General features: G+C 42.2%; 1 protein-coding gene across 2 annotated transcripts in view; it reads right to left on the reverse strand.

Moving 5' to 3' along the window:
• The window catches only part of cgnb (cingulin b), a 61,468-nt gene extending 49,026 nt beyond the window's left edge, over positions 1-12,442 (reverse strand). For both annotated transcript variants that reach the window (XM_060904990.1, XM_060904989.1), the window contains exon 1: positions 12,308-12,442. The gene's annotated coding sequence lies outside the window, so the exon portion shown is untranslated. The remainder of the gene's footprint in view (positions 1-12,307) is intronic.
• Positions 12,443-13,592: the final 1,150 nt, after the last annotated feature.

Raw genomic sequence — 13,592 nt, forward strand, 5'->3', positions numbered from 1 at the left:
TTCTCCCCGTGTCCGCATGGGTTTCCTCCGGGTGCTCCGGTTTCCCCCACAGTCCAAAGACATGCAGGTTAGGTTAACTGGTGACTCTAAATTGACCGTAGGTGTGAATGGTTGTATGTGTCAGCCCTGTGATGACCTGGCGACTTGTCCAGGGTGTACCCCGCCTTTCGCCCGTAGTCAGCTGGGATAGGCTCCAGCTTGCCTGCGACCCTGTAGAAGGATAAAGCGGCTAGAGATAATGAGATGAGATTTTGTACACACACCTTTCTTTACAATTCCCCTTCACTGGAACCAAGAGGCCCAAACCTGTTCCAGCATGTACACAAAGCACAGGAACGCCATGAAGACATGGTGTGTGAAGATTGGAGTGAAGAACTCAAGTGTCCTGCACAGAGCCAGGACTGAACTCAACCCCAGTGAACACCTTTGGGATGAACTGGAACACAGACTGCACCCCAGATCTCACACAGAAATACTCATTTCAACAAGTCTCCATCACTGTTCTGTCTAAATTAAGCAGTGACCAAGTGTTTTATACGTTTGTGTTAACAGGCTCAGTAACCTTGTCTGCAAAACTGCTAAAATGCTGAGAATGCAGCTTGTGCACATGTTGGTTACTGTACATCAACAATTTAAGGTGAATTGTAAGAATGATCAACTTGTCACATACACGCACATGATATTTTTCAGGCTTGATTCTCATCTTTCCACAGATTTACTGATTTTCTTCTATGCTAAACCACAGGGTCTTTTTGCTATAAATAATCTGTGGGGAAAGACTGTGTGAAGCCTGCATCACTGGTGAAGCAAAGGACCTTCAGCATGCAAAGCCAGGACCAATCATCAGGATTAAAATGAGTATTTATCAGGATCACAATGGAAATTCCATGATAACAGGCAAATGTACTGCTCAAACATGCACACAGCGTCAGAGTGAACTCTCTTACTGTAAACTTGTGATGGCAGACAAAGTTATTAAAAGACAGTGAAGCACACAAAGCACAGTGACAGACTGAAAAATGGATGAGCATATACCCTCAGCTTTTTATTTTATCTCTCTCTCCCTGGTCATGCTATTGGTCCCAATTATGTTGCACAAGGGGTAGAACTGAAACATCCTTGCATGTACCCAGTACTATACCTTTTGATTTCCTAAAGTTAACACATCACAGGGAGTGAGAGCTGAATGGGACTGAGTGCACCTTATGTAGGCATCTGAATGAAGCAACAAGAAGGCTCTTCTGCATCATATAAGAAGATGGTGTAAAAACTCAACGTTTCTAAAACTCACTTTACCTCAGGTTGTCAATAACCCAAGCACAGTAAACACACTTTCCTTGTGGCAAAACTTGAAAATTTCAGCAGAATCGGAACACCGGTTACAGAGGCAACTGAAATTCCGTATGCGACATTATTGTTTACGGAAAATAGTCGAATGAACTTTGGTCAAATGACACATCTTAAAATTCAGTGTTTCAGAAGTCTGTGTATTACACCTATACATGTTAGACTCCACCTTCTCAGAGAGCCTTTTGAACAACTCTAGTTCTTACCTGTTGGGACACAGCAGCCTACTAGATATAACTTGTTTATGGAAAATGTCGCACACGGAACCATGGGTTTGCATTGCATCTGGTGAGACTGACATTCAACATGCGGTTTGAATCTTACTCCACATTTAAACTATCAACAGTTAGGTCCAACCAACTATCAACAGTCCAACCAACAAGAAATTTAGAGGCAATGCCAAACAGGCAAAAACTATGAACAGTTCCCACCTGGTCCTAGAACACGGCATGTAATATGGCACCTGGCCAAATGTGAGGCTGTGGTCACCTGGAAATAGATGAGAAAAATTAAAAAATTGTGATATACCCAAGCTAGTCCTGTATGAACACTATTAGGACATCATGTGCTTTTGGTGATAAATATCTAAACATGATCTAATGGTAGCTTAGACATGACATTTTTTGGAGTGAGACCAATAGTGTGACCAGGGCCTTATACATACTTGTATATCACACACACACGGGAAATAAAGAATTTTAAGCAGACTGTCACAGGACAGAAAAATCTGAAATGTTGTCTGTCCATCCAAATTTCAGTTTGTCCAAATGACGGGCCAAAGCCCCAGAACAATGCAGCTGGGGGTCCAGGGCCCAATTTAGGGCCCTGGGAGCTGAAGGGCTTTAGATGGCTTCTCCGCTATTTCCAGGCACGTTTTTGTGATCTTCAAAGGCCAAATTACATTCGACATTAGTTGCTAATTACACTACAAATTGAATATAATTTATGCGAAAATGTCAGAAGATTCAAGAAAAACATGTTTAAAGTTCTACCCAAGAAAACAGTAGCACACACAGGTCAGTTCCATGCCTAGAAAAAAGTATGAGGGGCCAAGGATGCTCCATTAAGTTACAACTTACTGGTCCTCATATATAGGTACTATAATAACACTCGTGAAACATTATGTCAACAATGAATTTTTATACCATCTCATTATCTCTAGCCGCTTTATCCTGTTCTACAGGGTCGCACATAGACACAGACAACCATTCACACTCACATTCACACCTACGGTCAATTTAGAGTCACCAGTTAACCTAACCTGCATGTCTTTGGACTGTGGGGGAAACCGGAGCACCCGGAGGAAACCCATGCGGACACGGGGAGAACATGCAAACTCCGCACAGAAAGGCCCTCTATAAGAAATTTAGTAATTAACAAATACAACTATTCTTACATAATAGGAGTTAAAATTTTGAGTCCAAGATTCCAAGTAACTTTGGAACAAAATTATTTAAAAATGACTAAACTAGACATGGTCATATCATTTGGCATTCAGACTAAAACCTGCTCCACTAGAACTTAGAAAATAAAAACTCTTAAGACATAAATCTCTATTCTATAACACATATGACTGAATGTCATTCTTATTATAAATGAATGAAAGCACATCACCACCACCACTGACTGGCAGTTTGGCACGGAGCATAATACTGTACTGCAAAGTTTCATGTAAACTGAACTCTTAAATCAACCGACTGGATCAATCAGATACTGTCGACCCTAAAACACTAGTTCAACTGCCTCGTGCAATAAAAACAAGAGTGAACACTGAGTGGATTATTACTGTCTTATTTAGTGTGCCACTCGGAAGAGGGACGGGCCTGTAAAGTTTGGCGGGGCTAGGACCATTGGTGGCAGAGTTATGAATTTTTAAAGTTGGGCCTGTGGGGGCCCCTGTTTTACAGGCCGTGTTACGACAATGTATTCGCCCAGCGTAACGTTTGGAAGAAAACTGGAAGTGGATTAGATCCATATCTTTACAAATTTTTCATGGGCCATCCGGTTTGATGCTTTTGAAATACAGACTGACGGAACATGAAAATTACCGGTCAGTGTCCACCGGTCCGGCCTCATTTCCCACACTGTTTATGTACGTACGCACGCACACACAAAATATAGTGTAGCTGTAGTTCATATCCTCAGACAGCAGCACTACCCCTGCAGCTGGGTTGTTAGTTAATACAACTGAAGTACGGTCTCTCCATCGAGAGTCTACATTTAGTGATGCATACTGTATTTGCAGCTTTCTTACGTCAATGCCCCAGGACTGTTTTACATAAAACCACAACTCTGCCCATCTTGTGCGAATCCTCTCTGAACCCAGCCTGGTGCAGTGCTGAATCAGGAGTCGCACCATTTCACCTAGTCCCAGCAAACTTCCTTACCAAGCCATTAGTAATGTCCAAGTAATGCCTCATGCTTGCTGAAAGGTAGACCACTGCAGAGGAAGATGCTTTTAGGGCTGAACCAAAGTGTGCCCTTTTCCCCAATCATATTTTATAGATCAGGATCATAGTAGATTGGGACACTGGTGAGCTTAATAACTGGTTCTCTCTCCATCAGTCCATCTATCCATCACAGCCAAAGGTCTCAAGGTTTTGGAAGCAGAAACTACAATTAACATCTAAAAAACAGCTGTGTGCACATATCTTATATTTAAAAGAGTGCAGAATGTGGCTGGCCTGAGAAGCCATGTGTCCAGGACCTGGACTATTAAAAGTCTAAAATCTATTGTCCAAGGAGTGTTCATTTTTTATCCCATTGAAACATTGTACATGGTGAAACTGCCATAAAAGCTGGGCTTCACCGGACATGGCGAGCAGGGACATTAAAATGAGCTCAGGGTGCTGTGAATTGGTCTGTTCTGAATTTTAAAATTCAAAAGTAATGATTATTTGATTAATAATCCAACAATTGGTGTAATTAAAAACAGGTTACATTCAAAGGGTAAGATTATGCAACGTTTATTGTTACCACCTTTGATAGTACAGTAATTTGCTATTTTGATAGGAGCTTGTTGTTGATTCTAAGATTCCTGTTCTTGGCTGCAGGAGTGGAACCCAATGTGTTCTTCTGCTGTTGCATGCTGAGATGCTTTTCTGCTCACCACGGTTGTAAAGAGTGATTATATGAGTTACTATATCCTTCCTGGCAGCTCGAACCAATCTGTCCATTTCCCTCTGACCCTCTCTTATCAACAAGTCGTTTGTTTCCACCCACAGAACTGTCGCTCACTCACTCAGTGTTTTTTGTTTTCTGCACCATTCTGTGTAAACTCGAGACTGTTGTGTGTGAAAACCCCAGGAGATCAGCAGTTTCTGAAATACTCAAACTACCAGTCCATCTGGCTCAAACCAACACCCATACCACAGTGAAAGAAAGTCACACTTTGAGATCACAATTTTTCCCATTCTGATGTTTGAAGTGAACATTAACTGAAGCTCTTGATTTGTATCTGCGTGATTTGATGCATCGTGCTGCTGTCGAGGGATCGGCTGATTACAGAACTGCAGAAAACAGCAGGTAGATGGGTGCTCCTAATAAAGTGGCCAGTGATTGTAGAGTATGTGCTTCAGTAACAAGCCTTGTTTTAAAAACCACTGCTATTTAAGATGTCAAAACATTAATTGAATACCAAACTGCTTTTACAAATCGATCAGTAACCTGTAGGCTATGAATAAATAACTGGCTGTAATGCAGGACCGGGTTACACTGTAACAGGCAGCAGCTTTGTGAGGCCAACCGTAATCTGCACAGTCAAAATTCCACACATTCTCACTGTACATCTTCTGCTCCACATGATCGCACATCATAGCTTCGACACACACAGGTTGCGATACATCAGTTTCCACATGTCCCATTACAGTGAAGGCATGGCCTCGTTCCCCAACAGTGTAACAGGTGGCACAAACACGGAGTCTCACAACACACTGATTCTTTTCAAGGGCTGAATCTGGTGTTTGCTCTGAACAGACATGCTGCATCTGCTCTGTGTGTTTGGGAAAATGGCACTAGTTCACGCACATTTACTCATACAGTGGTGCTTGAAAGTTTGTGAACCTTGAGAATTTTCTAGATTTCTGCATAAATATGACCTAAAACATCAGATTTTCACACAAGTCCAAAAAGTAGATAAAGAGAACCCAGTTAAACAAATGAGAAAATATTATACTTGCTCATTTATTTATTGAGGAAAATGATCCAATATTACATATCTGTGAGTGGCAAAAGTATGTGAACCTTTACTTTCAGTATCTGGTGTGACCCCCTTGTGCAGCAATAACTGCAACTAAACGTTTGCGGTAACTGTTGATCAGTCCTGCACACCGGCTTGGAGGAATTTTAGCCCGTTCCTCCGTACAGAACAGCTTCAACTCTGGGATGTTGGTGGGTTTCCTCACATGAACTGCTCGCTTCAGGTCCTTCCACAACATTTCCATTGGATTAAGGTCAGGACTTTGACTTGGCCATTCCAAAACATTAACTTTATTCTTCTTTAACCATTCTTTCGTAGAACGACTTGTGTGCTTAGGGTCGTTGTCTTGCTGCATGACCCACCTTCTCTTGAGATTCAGTTCATGGACAGATGTCTTGACATTTTCCTTTAGAATTCGCTGGCATAATTCAGAATTCATCGTTCCATCAATGATGGCAAGCCGTCCTGGCCCAGATGCAGCAAAACAGGCCCAAACTATGATACTACCACCACCATGTTTCACAGATGGGATAAGGTTCTTATGCTGGAATGCAGTGTTTTCCTTTCTCCAAACATAATGCTTGTCATTTAAACCAAAAGTTTTATTTTGGTCTCATCCATCCACAAAACATTTTTCCAATAGCCTTCTGGCTTGTCCACGTGATCTTTAGCAAACTGCAGATGAACAGCAACGTTCTTTTTGGAGAGCAGTGGCTTTCTCCTTGCAACCCTGCCATGCACACCACTGTTGTTCAGTGTTCTCCTGATGGTGGACTCATGAACATTAGCCAATGTGAGAGAGGCCTTCAGTTGCTTAGAAGTTACCCTGGGGTCCTTTGTAACCTTGCCGACTATTACACGCCTTGCTCTTGGAGTGATCTTTGTTGGTCGACCACTCCTGGGGAGGCTAACAATGGTCTTGAATTTCCTCCATTTGTACACAATCTGTCTGACTGTGGATTGGTGGAGTCCAAACTCTTTAGAGATGGTTTTGTAACCTTTTCCAGCCTGATGAGCATCAACAATGCTTTTTCTGAGGTCCTCAGAAATCTCCTTTGTTCGTGCCATGATACACTTCCACAAACATGTGTTGTGAAGATCAGACTTTGATAGATCCCTGTTCTTTAAATAAAACAGGGTGCCCACTCACACCTGATTGTCATCCCATTGATTGAAAACACCTGACTCTAATTTCACCTTCAAATTAACTGCTAATCCTAGAGGTTCACATACTTTTGCCACTCACAGATATGTAATATTGGATCATTTTCCTCAATAAATAAATGACCAAGTATAATATTTGTCTTATTTGTTTAACTGGGTTCTCTTTATCTACTTTTAGGACTTGTGTGAAAATCTGATGTTGTTTTAGGTCATATTTATGCAGAAATATAGAAAATTCTAAAGGGTTCACAAACTTTCAAGCACCACTGTATGTGATATGACAGGGATGCAGGAACTTCAGGTCTTTGTTTGTAGTTGGTCATGTTTGACTTCCTTGCTAACATTATAACAGGATGTGAAAGTGCAACTTCGATCTGCTTTCACCTCGCTTCACCAGAAACTGCTGTATCAGAAGGAATGTGACCAGACAGGATCATCTGGACTACACACACACACACAGTTTCAGCCATGTTCCTTTTAACACTGTGTCTCTTCACTCAACTATACCAAGTTTATTTAATTCGGTTCTCTGACTGTTTCAGTTTTACAAAAGGAGCCTTTCGTGCCAAAAATCAGCATGTTATGGGTGTAATGATACAGCTTAATGTTTATTAAAAAAGAGTCATGTTTATTTTTGCTGTATACTTTAAAATAAATAAATAAATAAATAAGGGCGGCACGGTGGTGTAGTGGTTAGCGCTGTCGCCTCACAGCAAGAAGGTCCTGGGTTCGAGCCCCGGGGCCGGCGAGGGCCTTTCTGTGTGGAGTTTGCATGTTCTCCCCGTGTCCGCGTGGGTTTCCTCCGGGTGCTCCGGTTTCCCCCACAGTCCAAAGACATGCAGGTTAGGTTAACTGGTGACTCTAAATTGACCGTAGGTGTGAATGTGAGTGTGAATGGTTGTCTGTGTCTATGTGTCAGCCCTGTGATGACCTGGCGACTTGTCCAGGGTGTACCCCGCCTTTCGCCCGTAGTCAGCTGGGATCGGCTCCAGCTTGCCTGCGACCCTGTAGAAGGATAAAGCGGCTAGAGATAATGAGATGAGATGAGATAAATAAATAAATAAAAAATCACACGTGTTCTTATACCCCAACAATGTGTCAAAGCCATATTGTCTGCTCCTCCACCACAGGCTCTATTTATCTTCGAAATATACACCAGAGTAATGAACTGCAAACGTGGGACTACAAAAGCATACAGAAAACTCCGTCTGGTTCCTCCTGGAGTTTACTTACTCTACATCTCAGTTCTCAGTCTACATCCACGTTAATACGGTTTAATTTTAAAATGCATTGCGTTCACACCGTTCAGGAATTTTCGCCCCGAAAACAGACTTTTAGAAACGCCCCTGGCCTCGTTTTAGTGTGAACGGGTGAAAATGGAGACATTTGGAAACGATGATGCAGACAGCCACGCTCACTTCCTGACTGTGTCTCATCAATCCTTCCCTGATTCATCACGCTCCCGTCACGTGACCCTTTTCACCCGCATGCCCAGTGTGCATGAAAGGTCACGTGATGCTTTTTCAGACGTGGACAGAGGTTATTTCTGATGTTTCTGAAATGCTCGTCTAGTCTTCAAACTCAAAACGTATTAATGTGGACACGGCCTCAACGACCACCGTCGCCCGTCAAACCCAGCACTCTTACCTACAACTAGTTGTAGAACTTTTTCTACTTTTACAATAAATAAAAGTTATAGTATCCAGTTTTGTCAGCCATTCTCCTTTGAGCGGACACTAAATGTTACTTGGAATCTTCTTGTTTAAGCAACACGGTCATTTATAGATCAGTCCAAAGATCAGGTCAGAACTTATTTCTAAAATAATTCCAAACCACTGTGTCTGAATTAGCACAGCCTGTGCAACAATGACTTGGGTGATGTGGACACTTATAACCATTCCACTACTATAAAATTCAGCCTGTGACATAGCTGATAGTTTACAGCTTAGACAAACTTACAGTACTACTATTTTGACTTCCTGTTTATTTTGTAAATAATCATTAGATTAGTCAATTATCCAGAAAATAGGCAGATTGCTCAATTTGTTGCAGGTAATTGACATTCATTCTCTCTCTCTCTCCACATTTTAATTGCATCATACTAATCCAGCAGGTTGGTGTGTGTATATTAGTCATCGCAATAGCAGTGCTCCTGCTGTAGAGTCTCAGCGTTGATCAAACACAAACTCAGCTTTTTAAAAATGTTAAACTACACTCCAACAGCTTAACACAGAATGCACATAAAATAAGTCTGACTGGAAGCTAAAAAAGCCATTTAAATCTGTGTGACCTTACACTCGCTGAAGGTTAAATCGCACATGCTTAACCGAACACGTCATTTCTAATACAGTACATTTAAACAACAACAAAGGTTTCAGTACGGAGATGAGATGTATTGTATTTTACCAGGCCAATATTTTAGCTCTCAAAAACATCTGTACGTGCGTGTAATCCCCTTATCTGTAGATTTTTATTTCTGGATTATTGTGCAGAATGATGCAGTGCTGCACACTGGTGCATACTGTACACATACGAGTGTATACGGCTCTCTCATATACAGTGGCATGCAAAAGTTTGGGCACCCTTACTGAAAACATCTGTTACTGTGAATAGTTAAGTGAGCAGAAGATGAACTGATCACCAAAAGGCATAAAGGTAAAGACGACACATTTCTTTTCAGCGTTTTCTGCAAGATTTGTGTATTATTTTTGTTTTGTACAATTGGAGAGTGAAAAAAGAAAAGGAACACCATGCGAAAGTTTGGGCACCCCAATACATTTGAGTTCTCAGGTAACTTTTACCAAGGTTCCAGACCTTAATTAGCTTATTGAGCTGTGGCTTGTTCAAATTCTTCGTTAGGAAAGGTCAGATGATGCAGATTTCAAAGCTGTATAAATTCTCTGACTCCTCAAACTTGTCCCTAAAATCAACAGCCATGGGCTCCTCTAAGCAACTCCCTCGCATTCTGAATAATGAAATAATTGAAGCTCACAAAGCAGGAGAAGGCTACAAGAACATAGCAAAGTGTTTTCAGGTAGCTGTTTCCTCAGATCGTAATGTTCTTAAGAAATGGCAGTTAACAGAAACAGTGGAGATCAAGGTGAGGTCTGGAAGATGAAGAAAACTTTCTGAAAGAACTGCTCGTTGGATTGCTAGAAAGGTAAATAAAAACCCGTTTGACTGCAAAAGACCTTCAGAAAGATTGAGCAGACCCTGGAGTGGTGGTGCACTGTTCTACTATACAGCGACACCTGAACAAATATGGCCTTCATGGGAGAGTCATCAGAAGAAAATCTTTCCTGCATCCAAGCCACAAAATTCAGCGTCTGAAGTTTGCAAATGAACATCTAAATAAGCCTGATGCATTTTGGAAACAAGTCCTGTGGACTGATGAAATCAAAATAGAACTTTTTGGCCACAATGTGCAAAAGTATGTTTGGAGAAAAAAGGGTGCCAAATTCCAGGAAAAGAACACCTCTCCGACTCTGAAGCATGGGTGTGGATCCATCATGCTTTGGGGTTGTGTTGCAGCCAATGGCACAGGGCACATTTCATTGGTCGAGAGGAGCATGGATTCAAATAAATACCAGCAAATTCTGGAAGCAAACATCACACCATCTGTAAAAAAGTTGAAGTTAAAAAGAGGATGCGTCCTACAATAAGACGATGATCCAAAACACACCTCAAAATCTACAATGGAACACCTCAAGAGGCACAAGCTGAAGGTTCTGCCCGGGCCCTCACAGTCCCCTGACCTAAACATCATTGAAAATCTGTGGATAGATCTCAAAAGAGCAGTGCATGCAAGACAGCCCAAGAAACTTGTAGAACTGGAAGCCTTTTGCAAGGATGAATGTGTGAAAATCCCCCAGGTAAGAACTGAAAGATTATTAGCTGGCTACAAAAAAAGTATTTACAAGCTGTGATACTTGCCAAAGGGGCTGTTACTAAGTACTGACCATGCAGGGTGCCCAAACTTTTGCTTCGGGCCCTTTTCCTTTTTTGTCATTTTGAAAATGTAAAAAGATGAAAATAAATTTTTTTTTTTGCTTAAACTATAAAGGGAATGAGTCGTCTTTAACTTTATGCCTTTTGGAGATCATTTCATCTTCAACTTGCTTAACTGTTCACAGTAACAGCAATTTTGACCAGGGGTGCACAAACTTTTGCATACCACTGTACAAGTGAAGGAAAGTAGCTGAACACAATCTCTTCTGAGAGTCATTAAACATTTTTTCTTTAACAGACAGACAATGTACTGTAAATGTGAGCAGGTTTTAGTTGCTTATTTAATTAAAGGGGAACTGAAGTCATTTTTAAACTTGCTTTATTCCTTAATTAACCTGTTATTCAATTATGCTTTCAATTGTAGTAACCTTATATTGTGACTCGTATTGGCAACTAATTGCAATTAAATTTTATACTTATCGGCCTATTCGGTTTTTAGCCGTGTTGAATTTAGTTCGTTTGGTCCACGGCAGGCGTCGCTTATCCGCGCGATCTTCACGAGACTTGTGCGAGACTTCGAAACGTGAAGTGTCAGTGCCGCCATTTTGAAAACTGTTTTTCAAATGAAATATTCCACAAAAACGAGTTTAAATGATGATTACTGCCTATTTTTTTCAAACTTTCCTGATTGCTATCAAAACGAACAAAACTTCCGGCTTGATTACATCAGCATTCGAAAGAGGGCGCGCGCGTCTTTTGATAACGTTGGCAGATGTCCGTCGCTTTGATTTCCGCTGTACGTTTTGCTTCCATCCTACGATGTCTCGCACAGGTCTCAGCGAATCTCGTTTACGGCTATTGCTTTGACATATGGACTGACATATTACAGAGCATATTTCAAACACTAACTTGCTATAGCAGCGACAAAATAGCGATCAAACATGCATTCCTATATTTAATAAAATGAGAAATAGAATGGATAAAAAATTTGCCTTCAGCTCCCTTTAATAGCAGCTTTCTCTTTTAATTTTAGTATAAATATTAGAGCAAATGGTAACATTAGAGCAGTCAATATTTCCACTTTTAAAGAGAATTGATGGTGTACAGGCCACGCCTCCTCACCGCCACGCCTCCTCACCGCCACGCCTCCTCACATTATAAAAACTGTGTGGAATAAATAGATGTTTGTATTTCTCTCTCATATATATTCATTCAACTATGGAACATCTGGAGTATACTGTATATTTATATTTGCTAAAACACACCAAGTTACACAAAAGTTGTAATTCTCGCAGTGAAAGGAAAAGCCTGGCAGGGAGCTGTCAGTGTGGGAGTAAAGAGCCCGGAGCCGCAGCGGGCAGGCCGGCCTGGAGAGCCGCGCTGGGCTCAGAGCAGGACAGACAGCGGGGGGCTGCGAGTTCTGTGTCAAAACAGTTTAACTGTGAAACATTCAGTAAAAAATACAGATTTAAAAGCCAAGTCTGTCTCTCGGGGGAGAGAGAGAGAGAGAGAGAGCCTTCTGTAAGCCGCTGTAGCTACAGCACTGCGCTGCTGCTGGAACACAAGCAGAAAGTAACAGGTGCTCCCTCTCCTCTCCTCTCCTCTCCTCCGCCCCCCGACCAGAGCGGGCGCTATCTGCCTGTACTGTACCTGAGAGTAAACACCCGAGTCCGGCTTCCTGCCGCGCGGCTCAGAGCTGCTCCAGTCCCGGGTTCAGCACACGGCGCTCAGTGTCACCGCGGCTCCCTCACTGTACACACGGAGCGGCTTCCCGGGGCACCTATCAACAACCTGTTGCACTGGCGTCAGCCAACCTCTCCATCGCCCCGCCCCCGATGGCTCCAATTGGTTAGAAATGTCTCGTGGCCTGCCCTCAAACGCACGCTATTGGCCGGGAGCACGTGCCAATCAATCCGAACATTTCAGCTTATTATCTAGTAACCGGGAGAGAGAGAGAGAGAATAAACGAATGAGTAAGAGGGAGTGAATAAAAGAGAGAGAGAATATGAGTGAGTGAGAGAGAGACAGAGCGAGTGAGTGAGAGAATAAATGAATGTGTGAGTGAAAGAGAATGAGTGAGAGAGTGACTGGGTGAGGGAGTGAATAAGAGAGAGAATATGAGAGAGTGTGACAGAGTGAGTGTGTGAATGGGTGAGAGGGAGTGAATAAGAGAGAATATAAGTGAGAGAGAGACAGTGACAGAGCGAGTGAGTGAAAGAGAATAAGTGAGAGAGTGACAGAGCGAGTGAGTGAAAGAGAATAAGTGAGAGAGTGACAGAGTGAGTGAGTGAAAGAGAATGAGTGATAGAGTGAGTGAGTGAAAGAGAATGAGTGATAGAGTGAGTGAGTGAAAGAGAATGAGTGATAGAGTGAGTGAGTGAGTGACAGAGTGAGTGAGTGAGTGAGTGAGAGAAAGAGAATAAGTGAGTGAGTGACAGAGTGACAGAGAATAAGTGAGAGAGTGACAGAGTGAGTGAGTGAGTGAGTGAGTGAGTGAAAGAGAATAAGTGAGTGACAGAGTGAGTGAGTGAGTGAGTGAAAGAGAATAAGTGAGAGAGTGACAGAGTGAGTGAGTGAGTGACTGAGTGAGAGTGAGTGAGTGAAAGAGAATAAGTGAGAGAGTGACAGAGTGAGTGAGTGAGTGAGTGAGTGACAGAGTGAGTGAGAATAAGTGAGAGAGTGACAGAGTGAGTGAGTGAGTGAGTGACAGAGTGAGTGAGTGAGTGACAGAGTGAGTGAAAGAGAATAAGTGAGAGAGTGACAGAGTGAGTGAGTGAAAGAGAATAAGTGAGAGAGTGACAGAGTGAGTGAGTGAGTGAGTGAAAGAATAAGTGAGAGAGTGACAGAGTGAGTGAGTGAGTGAGTGAGAGAATAAGTGAGAGAGTGACAGAGTGAGTGAGAATAAGTGAGAGAGTGACAGAGTGAGAGAGTGACA

The sequence above is a fragment of the Neoarius graeffei genome, chromosome 22 (genome assembly GCF_027579695.1).
Source record: "Neoarius graeffei isolate fNeoGra1 chromosome 22, fNeoGra1.pri, whole genome shotgun sequence".
NCBI lineage: Eukaryota > Metazoa > Chordata > Actinopteri > Siluriformes > Ariidae > Neoarius > Neoarius graeffei.